Consider the following 11,023-nt stretch of genomic DNA (forward strand, 5'->3'; position numbering starts at 1 on the left):
TACATAAATCAATGGAACAGAACAGAGAACCCAGAAACAGACCAACACATAGATGGATAGCTGATTTCTGACAAAGGTGCAAAGGAAGGATTGTGAGTAGAGGGAGGATTGTCTTTTCAACAAATGGTGCTAAAGCAACTGGACACCTACAGGCAAAAGCAAACAAACAAAAAACCCCAAAAAACAATATAAGCCTCATATCTTATATAAAAATCAATTCATAATGGAACATAGGTTTGAGTAAGTAAACCTAGACCATAAACCTATAAAACTTTTTAAATAAAACATAGAAGAAAATCTTTGGGACCTATAACTAGGTAAAGAGTTCTGGCCGGGCGCAGTGGCTCATGCCTATAATCCCAGCACATGGGGGGGCCAAGGCGGGTGGATCACCTGAGGTCAGGAGCTCGAGACCAGCCTGACCAACATGGTGAAACCCCATCTCTACTAAAAAAAAATACAAAAATTAGCTGGGCATGGTGGCGGGCACCTGTAATCCCAGCTACTCAGGAAGCTGAGGCAGGAGAATCGCTTGAACCCGGGAGCTGGAGGTTGCAGTGAGCCAAGATCACGCCATCGCACTCCAGCCTGAGCGACAGAGTGAGACCCCGTCTCAAAAAAAAAAGAACAAAAAAAGTTCTTAGATGTGACACAAAAGGCACTATCTATAAAATTTTAAAAACAGATAAATTAGACTCCATCTCAACTAAAGCCTTTACTCTATGAAAGACCCTGTTAAGAGGATGAAAAGACAAGCTACAGGCCAAGAGAAAATATTTGCAAAACACAAATGCGACAAAGGACTTGTATCTTGAAGACACAAGCGCTCACTCCTTGCTTTGCATAGCAGGACCACAAAAATGGCCATGCAAGCTGAAACCACACAACGCAATCTTAAATCTTAATCAGTGGGAAAAGTTATGATTGTTCTATGACCTTTAAAAATTTGTTAAAACTTTCTTATTATTGGCAACAAATGTACAGGTAAATTTTAAAAGTAGTAAAACTAATATTTATTTAATACATTGTAATTTAAAGCATTAGAAACTTTTAGAATTAAAGTGCTTTATATCTTTGTAAAAAAACATCAGTAATAGTTTAAGCAGTGTCTTCTCATGATGTAACACAATAGAGCAAGCACCCTTTCTTTGCTTGGCGAATTGTCATATTCCTAAGTTTGGATCAGCTTTTGACGTTTTACCTTTTGCATTTTCAATGTCATGAGATATCTTTAAGAATTCCTTAAATGTGAAGATATATTTCACTTCCTCTGGGACATCTTCCTTATTTCCTTATTTATGCCAACAGTTTTGCTGTCACTAAATTTCTCTGGCTGGATGCATATGTAGAGTCTCTTGTTTGAATGGCAGCAGGATCAACATTCTCAGTCAACCATTTCATCTAAAACCCCACAAATGGTTAATTCAAATTTCACTTCCAGTGTTGTAACTTTTTGTTTCTGTGCTGTACTTTCATGTCTGTGGCCAAGTCTCTCTTTCACTTATCCATTTTTGTAAAATGTCAAGTGGGTTTATTACTGGGAGACAAGGAGGCAACAAAACCAAACATTTACTGTCTGTCTTAATAAGAGATGTGCAATGGTCAGTCATGAACAAATTTTCAAAAAAGTAATTGGTCAATGACCATATACATATTTGTTATATTGTGATTTGTAGACTGTAAGAGGGAGTACTTCATGCAATCACAGTTAATATGTCATAACTTCAATTTGAACCATTTAAGCCATGGCAAGTGGAAGTCATACATACTGAAATTGTGCAAAAGTGAGGGCTGCCTATATAAATAACTCTCAAAAGTCAATAGTAAAAAAAAAAAAAAATCAGGCTGGGCGTGGTGGCTCACACCTGTAATCCCAGCACTTTGGGAGGCCAAGGCGGGCAGATCACGAGGTCAAGAGATTGAAACCATCTTGGCCAACATGGTAAAACCCTGTCTCTACTAAAAATACAAAAATTAGTTGGCTGTGGTGGCACGTGCCTGTAGTCTCAGCTACTCAGGAGGCTGAGGCAGGAGAATCCCTTGAACCCAGGAGGCGGAGGTTGCAGTGAGCCGAGATCACATCACTGCACTTCAGCCTGGTGACACAGCAAGACTGCATCTCAAAAAAAAAAATCACATTACACAGTGGGCAAAAAACATGAACAGACAGTTCACCAAGGAGGATATATGTTATAGATAGCAAATTAATACCTGAATATATGCTCAACATCTTTAGCTGTTAGAGATGAATTAAGACCATGATGCTAAATCACTAAACATCCATTAGAACAAGTAAAAAACATTTTTTTAATCCTGACAATATTAAATGCTGGTGAGGATTTGGAGAAACTACATCTCTCATACATAGCTAATAAGAATGTACAGTGGTACAGTCACTCTGGAAAATAATTTGGCAGTTTCTTAAAAGAAAAACAATCATACAATACCATACAACCCGGCAACTGCATTCTTGGGCTTTTCTCCTAGCAAAATAAAAACATATGCCTACAAATTCATGTGTACATGAATGTTCATAGCATCTTTACTTGCCACAGTCAAAACTTAGAAACAATCCAAACGTCCTTCAGTGGGTGAATGGTTAAACAAACTGTGGTACATTAATATCATGGAACATTACTCAGAAATAAAAAGGAACAACCATTGACACATGCAACAACTTGGATGATCTTCAAGGGAATTACGGTGAGTGAAAAAACCCATCTCAATGGTTACATGCTATACGATTTCAATTATATTCTCAAAATAACAAAGTTACAGAGATGGAGAACAGATTAGCTGCTTGTCAATAGTTAGGAATGCAGTGATGACAAAAGGAGGAGAGGAGGTTTGGTATGACTATGAGGTAGCACAAGGGATCTTTGTGCTGACAGAACAGTTCTGCATCTTGTTTGAGGTTATACAAATCTACTCCTGATAAAAGCACATAAAACCACAAAGACACAGACACACATGCACACAAGGGCATGTAAAACTGGTGAAACCTGAATAAGGTTTGTAGATTGTACCAATGTGCTGGTTTTGATATGATATACCATGCTGTATCATGTTATGTAAGAACTAGGTGAAGAGAAACTAGGTGGGAGAAACTAGGTGAAGGGCAACTGGGGCCTCTCTGTCCTGTTTTTGCAACTTCTTATGAATCTATAATTATTTCAAAATAAAAAGTTTAAAAAAAAATGACCTCCAATCCAGTGGCGTCACTTTTAGGAATTTATCCAGGATACACTCATACATAGGTACAAAGAAGTATACACATGAATGTTCACTGCAACCCTGTTTATAATGGTAAAAAGACTATACTCAACCCAGACTCTCTCCAGTGTTGGCACAGCCATAGGTTGACAGGGTATGCAGCCAGTTAAAAGGAACAAGACATTTACTGTATAATGAATGCTTACCTCAATTAAAACATTTTTTTAAAGAAAACAATGATTTCCAAGATATACTATTAAGGGGACAAAGACACAGAAGAATACTAATATCTGTGTTAGAAAGAGAGGGAAAGAGAGAGAGGTATTTATACATCAGATACCTGGAAAGGTCCCAGGAATCTGCACATAGTAATTACCTCTAGAAAGAGAAACTGGGTGCCCTTTGAATTTTGTAGCTTATGAATAAATCAATATTCATTAATCTAAAGATTCCCACTACCACCACCACTGGTTTCGTACTCAGGTCAGTCACCAAGACTTTATCAAATCTCTTCTCTCTCTGGTTTCCACAGGATTACTTTGCCACAATGGTGTTTTCCTCTTTATGCTCCTCCTAACACTGTATATATTAATGTAAACCACAGCTCTAACACGTGACCCTTCCTGATACAATATGCCTTCTAGGACATAGTTTATTCACCACTCTGAAAGCAATCTCTCATGAGCAGCATACCCCAACGTATCAGTCAGGATCCAATCAGAAGGGAGATAGAAACCACACAGGAGGGAGATAGAAACAAATCACTAGGCATTTGTTTGTTTGTTTTTTTCTATAAAATCTAGATTCTGCACAAACTACTAATTTGAATAGAGAAAATATAGAAAATTGTTAATAAAAGATGGTTTACTAAAAGTTATAAAGAAGATTCTAACGGGTACGGAAATAACAAAGGGAGAAAGAATACTAAGAACTCATGAGTCACTCCCCAGCACTATTCCAGGGCTGAGACTCAGAACTCTTTGGAGAGGGCATAGTTGCCACAGGAACTTGGGCTGTAGATGGAAGAAATTTACCAAGGGGAAAAGCCAGAGCTGATCGAATCAGAGCACCTCACCCGGTAGAAGAATCACTGGAGGTTCTGGGTAGGCCAAAGGTGTTCTGTAGGGACATTTTACCAGGCAGCAGAGAAACTCGAAAGGAAGGTGTGGGCCACCCTTACGAAGGTTGTTGAGGTGAGACTGACCTTCTGCAGGCCAATCTGCTGGCAGCCAATCAAATAACAGCACACCAGAACCAGAAAGAGAAGCCTATTCCCCTTGCTATTGCCTTACTGTGTCCCTCCAATGAAAAAGCCTAACACTGAACCTGCTCACAAAGGAGAAACCTGTACAAGCATCGAGTTTCAACACTGCAAAGCAAGGTGTACCTTAGAGCTCACAGATAACAAATTGATAACTGGTACACCCCACAATTTTGAAGATGAATTACAGTGCGGTGATTACTATAATTTAATGGTGTGCTGATGTTATAAAAGTATGGAAGAGGGAAAAAGTGAATTTTTAATTACTCCTTACTAGATATTGCTATGACTTCTTAGTCTTCCATATATATTTGTGTGTGTGTGTTCATTTCTTCAGATACAATCTGTGATCATCCCCATACAAGTAGATTTGAAGATTTTGTAGTATATGTGTGGAAAATAAAGATCTGATTTTCATAAATCAATGAGAACACGGATAACATTGATGTAAACACATCTTTGCTCAATTAGCTTTAAGAGCATTAATTCTGGTCTATTTTTTTTCTCATATGGGATAATACTAACAATGGCAAATACCTTATGCTGTTCATAATGTGAAGAATCACAAAAACACACATCTGTTATTTGATATGTACAAACTAAGGTAGATTTCACAGATGTGAATTTGAGCTGACTCTTGAAGGGTAAGAACACATTCCAGGCAGGGAAAGAAACATTTACAGAGGTATGGAGATGCGAAAAGGAATGGTGTGTTGAGAGGCTGCAAAAGAATGTATGTGGCGCTCACGTCTTTGGGAGGGAAGGATTAGATGAGGCTGAAAGATAATTAGGCCTTAGGTTTTCTCAATCTTGTTAAATTTGTAGATCCCAAGGCTATAACCCACAAAGGCCTATTTAGTAAATTTGGGACGGGGCCAAGGAATCTGCATTTTAATCACACACCTACCATTGGATGCTAATGCTCATGACCCACACAAGACAAATACTGTATAAAAAGATTTTTACTTAGTACTATAGGTCTCCAAAGTAGGGCATACACACCTCAGGGAACATGCAAGATAATTCAGTGGGATGCTAGAAGAAGTTAAAATACATATTTGTATTTAAATTCAACTTTATTAATAGTTAATATACAGGTACAGATGGCTTCATCTGATCTGTATATAAGGTGAGGGGAGAACAAGACCTGACAGTGAAGCCTTATCCCCTCGCATCCAGCATACCATGACAGATAACAGTTTACAGATGCCACACAAAATGGAAAGTGGCACAAAAAGATTTCTAGGAAAAAAAAAAATCAATAGATTAAAAGATAACAGTAATAACGCAAGCATATGGGAACAAGGAAATGACAGGGTTAACCCTTCTCCTAAACCTGTATTAGCTCTTTGCCAAATTACAAGGATAAAAATTATAAAATCAGATGACCAGAAGTCTGTGAATACTTTTAGAAAAAAGTTTGTGCCACGTAAAGAACATTTTGAAATATCTTGAATATTAAAAACACTGTATTTTGTGCTTTTGTGGCTGCAAACATATTACCTACCAAAACTTTTTTATCTTCACAATATAACAACTTAGAAATAATTTCCTGACCTATTTAAAAATCTCCATAACCTCAAAAGAAGTTGTTTTAAAAAATATTCCAAAGGGCTTTAGTGGCTTTTAGAAAGCTACTTGTTAAAAATATGTAAGTTCTGATTAGTTGCAAGAACAAATGTTGTTCTTCCATGAAGGCAAACATTTGTTGTCACTAGGGTTGTGAAATTTAGAATGCTTTCACTCACTCTACTCCTCTGGCTCAGCTGTCACTTCTAAGTTTTGCTAAGATAGCTTACTTTAGTACTGATAGTTACTAGTGTGAGATTTTTCCATGTATTATCTTTTCTGCTTGAAGATTACTTAACACTTATGTTATAAATACCCAGTCACTCTATCAGAGAATACAGGCCTTTGTTATAATTTGCTGTCTGTTTAAAGTTTTTAAGTTATTTTCCTTATGTGAGGTTATACACATATAGATATATCATTTGGATCATTACATATCCTCAAGATGAATGATCTTACCTGAAAAAGGGATTCTTGGTTGCATTCTAAAGTCTAGAGATGTCATTTTCTTTTTCCTTTGTAAATTCCTCCTTTTACCCTGAAATTCAAGAATTTGAATATCTCCTCCATGTTTAATAGCATCTCAAACTCAACATTCCGAAACTAAATTGATTCCTCCAGCTGCTACCACTGCAAAATCTGATCCTTACACAATCCTCCCCATCACAGTATAAACAGAAACTCCATCCTGTTACTGAGGGGGAAAAAAAAAAAGAAGAAGTGTTTTTGATTTGTATCTCACACATTGTAATCCTATCCATCTACTTTCAAAATATTTACAGAATCTCACCATTTGTTTTACTCCACTGATACCACACGGGTCCAAGCCTGTGTCATTTCTTGTCTATATTGTTGCAATATCCAATGATCTGGTGTCCTAGCTTCTGCCTTTGCTACCAACAAGGTTGAGTCAATTACTCTTAAATCACATTATCACTCCTCTGCTTATAGCTCCTCAAATGGCTTCCCATATGTATCAGCAAATTAAAGCCAAAAAGGCTTCCATTCATCTACAAAGCTCCGTAATCTTGTTCACTACTGCCTCTGCCCTCATCGCTCACTCTTCTTGCTCCCTCCACACTAGCCAAGTGGATTCCTTAATGGTCCTTTAAATGGCAGGTATATTCCTGCCTGCCTTAAACTTCCTGTTCCCTATCTGGAATGCTGCTCCCCCTGCCCTTGCTCTCCCCCCACCACCACATATTTACCACACTAGATACCTCACTTCAAATTGCTGATCAAATGTCTTATCTGAGATGTCTCTGACCATCCATATAAAATAGTAAATCCTGCCACTACCTTATCCCAACATAGCCTAGTCACTCTACTATGCTTTATTTTTTTTTTTTGTATTACTTATTACCACCTGAGACATATTTATTCATTTACTTCCTTCCACCCAATAAAGGAACTAACATTGCTTTGTTCACCCTGTATTCCCAGCAACTAAAACAGTACTTGTCACTGCAGGAAGTAACAATAAATATTTGAATGAAATTTATCTGCCTAGGTGTGTCCCCACACTCCAACCCCGCCCATGTTGCTTGGAACCTATTAGAGTGAGAGCCCTTTCGAACTAAAGTTTCCTATAGTATTTAGTAATTGTGCCCTCCTGTATCGTTTCCCTTTTTCTCCTTGTGGTTCTTCACTTACTCACATTAAATATCTTAGACTCGTCTTCTAGGTGTTTTGATTTTTGAAATCTCCGTGTCTTTGGATTTTTACTTTTCCAAAGATAACTACTTCTACATGATATCCAAGGCCACTATTTAGTCCCCAATAGTGGCCATGCCTCTCTTTTTCTACCACATTTTAATGTAGTTTAATTGCTAGAAAGTTTATTTTATACTGACTGAATTTTCTCAGGTGCTTTTTCAAAATTAAAGTTGTCATTCATCTCCACCAGCAATTCTTTTTCACCATCCATTTCTTCTGTGTTCCTGTTCTCTCTAGATGCTATTTTTCTTTAGGTTTCCTTAGATATTCTTCTTTGTCCACTCACTCCCCATTTAGCATAAATCAAACTGTGGGATACTCTTGAGTGGAAACAAACTTGTGAGCAATAGAAGGCAGCTCTCTTCTGTAGGCTGATTATCTACTAACCAGCAAGTTGCCACTCCTCATCACAGATGACAGGAGGAAAATCTCTTCCAATCTCTTTTTTGTTTTTTTGCTATTTACTTCCCCTCCCCCAGCCTCACAGGGAGATGTGGAATTGTGCCCACCATGCAGCAACCAAACAGGTACTCTGAAGCTAGTCTTCCTAGTACCATACATATGAACTGCACCGCTTTTCCTCTAAATCCATTATCTTTGAAAGCAAGGTTCTTTCCGTTCAGACCTTTGCTGAAGGCTTCATAGCTGCCCGTCTCTAAACCTTCATCTGGATTACAGGAAGAAAATCAAAGCAAGCTCTCTTTCCCATCTTCTGGTAAAATCAAGGGACTGTATACACTCTTATTTGCCCAAAGGCTCCGGGCTCACAGCAGCTGCTCTATTCAAGACAGGGTAGTTGGCAGATGGAAACAGAGATTGAGGGGAGGGAATTTAAGATACATAATCAAACCATCTCCCTAGAACCTGTTTACCATGAAAGACATAACTAAGTTTAAAAGTGGGTGGAAAATAAATAAATACAGGGTGACAAGATGAAAATACAAGAAAGAGATACAGTAATAGTGCAAAATGCATGACAGAGTAGGAAAGGTGTAGGAGAAATACATATGAAGGACAAGTCCCTGATGGGTGACAGGATGTTTAAAACACTGGAATACGAGGAAATAAAAGATTCTTACATGCATACAGGTTTGTGAGATATAGCATTAAGAAGTCCATGGCTTCTGTTTCCTCTGTCATGAAAAGGTGAGGTCACTTCTGGGTGAAGAAAGTGTAAAGCTGGATCATAGCTGGATCATAACATCTAAGGAACTGGCAAGGGAGTGAGTGAGAACGAAAAACTCAACATCAATCGCCAAAAAAGAAAAGGTAAACAACTTCATGCTTGCTAACATGGAAATGGATTTGGGTAAGATCTAGATAAAGTTCAGAATAGCATCTAACCATCTCACTGTAGGCAAAGAAAATTCTCAACCTCCCAAGAATTCTCCCCTAAAACCCAGAACAAAGCAAACTGAGGAAATCAGCCAGCCCATAGAAAAGTCAAAGAAAAATCCTCAAGAATGAAAATCCTTTCCTACCACACCAAAATCTCCAGGGATTCCTTTTAGCCAGCCACCCACCATTGGGAACTGCTCAGGATATTCTCTCTTAGTAATGAGTTGCACATACAACTGGGGGAAGTGACCCAGCAACTGGGGCAAGTGACCCCAGCACTTAATGAAACCTTAGAGGGCATAGCTCAGATTTTCCAACAAAGGTTTTAACCACTTTCAGTATCATTAAGCGACAAAAGTAGCAAAGAATACAAGAACTAGCCTCACATGAGAGCAAACTTAGAAAACAAGACTCAGAGGGTGGGAAGGCTGTCAATAGCGTCTTAGTAAAAGTCCTCATCTGGGCTAATGGGACAAGTATGTAATTCTTTAACAATTTGGATGTTGGAGAAAGGCACTGAAATGATCTATACCTTTAACATTTTATTAATTCATCTTTAAATATATTTTCATCTTTAAATATTCATCTTTAAATATCTAATCAAAGTTTTTAAAGCATGGATCCTGTAAAGCTAATGCCAACCAGTCACCGGTTACCTTCTCCTTGTTGCCATCTTTCTCCTCACTCCTATGCTTGTCATTCTCATTTCAACACTCACACGAGTAATTGCAGCCCCATAGATCCTTGACTCCTCATTTTAATGAATACCTCACCCTCTCTATCTCAGTTACTTCCAAGGTCTTGACTTTTTCTCATCAATATCAGATCACCTCTGAAGTCTTGACTTCACACATCCCATCCTCTGACCACCTCCCCCTATCTTTCAGGCTCACTTCACTGTTGTTATCAGTTCACAGGACAGCACCACTTTCTCACCATTCACCACCTTCCCTCTATCATGTATTCCTTGAACAGCTTAGATTCCATGTTTCAGTACTACAATTATTACCTTGAAAATATCTCCAACTCCCTGGCCTGCTTCTACTGCCATCAAAATAGCTTAAAAATCTAACTGCAATTCTCTATACCTGAAATCAAGCAACTAAATGTCACTGGAGAAAAATCACACTAGGTTTGCCTAGCTTTTCTTAAATTCATGACAACCCCAGAAGCATATAACGCTGTCCAAATTAGTATTTTCCCATTAAGCTGAAGTCTTCTTCTCCTCAAATTCCTACATCAAACTGCTTTAGCCTTAAACTACTTTAATGCATCTCAAATTTATTTCATCATCAGTGACCCTTACACTTCCTTTTTGTCCTCAGTAGTGCATTATGGAATAAAAATATATTATCTAAAAATATAAATATTTTAAAACTGTGATATAGTCAAGCCCTTTAAAAACATTAGTGATGCTTAATTGTGCTAAAACAACTGAATGAGCCACAAGGAAGTTCACTTGATCTCCCCCCAACCATTTACACTGACTTGATAAACACTTTCAAACTATTCCATTTTAAAGAAAAATGTTTGTATTATTAAAAAGAGAGAAATAGATGGCCATTACACTTAGAGTATTCACATTGTGAACTCCATGAAGGCAGTTCTTCTGTGAGTATCCATTACTATATTTTATTAAAGTGAATATGTTGTATAACCCGATGTTTTGACTTGTACTTTGTTGGCAAAATAATCATAGTCCAATAAAATATCCAAATGTAATCAAAAGTATCTCCCAAATGTCTTCTGCTTCACTATGGTCTCAGCCCTATTTACATTACTTATGTAATAGAAATCATCATTCTCTACATGAGGGTGAATTATAAACTATAAATAATTCTGTGTCAAAGGATCCACAAGTAATTATGAGACAGATTCAACAACAAAGCCTTCTTCAGAGCTACTTTACATTGTTTTCTAGGGTCA

At 37.7% G+C, this 11,023-nt stretch overlaps 1 long non-coding RNA gene across 1 annotated transcript; it reads right to left on the bottom strand.

The window, feature by feature from the left end:
- Positions 1 to 994: 994 nt before the first annotated feature.
- Positions 995 to 8,971, bottom strand: LOC134808472 (uncharacterized). The gene is made up of 3 exons (XR_010151479.1): positions 8,839 to 8,971; positions 6,503 to 6,737; positions 995 to 1,537 (listed from the first exon to the last, which is right to left on the bottom strand). It is a non-coding gene; the product is annotated as an uncharacterized LOC134808472 (long non-coding RNA).
- Positions 8,972 to 11,023: the final 2,052 nt, after the last annotated feature.

Source organism: Pan troglodytes, chromosome 1 (assembly GCF_028858775.2).
Source record: "Pan troglodytes isolate AG18354 chromosome 1, NHGRI_mPanTro3-v2.0_pri, whole genome shotgun sequence".
Classification (NCBI taxonomy): Eukaryota; Metazoa; Chordata; class Mammalia; order Primates; family Hominidae; genus Pan; species Pan troglodytes.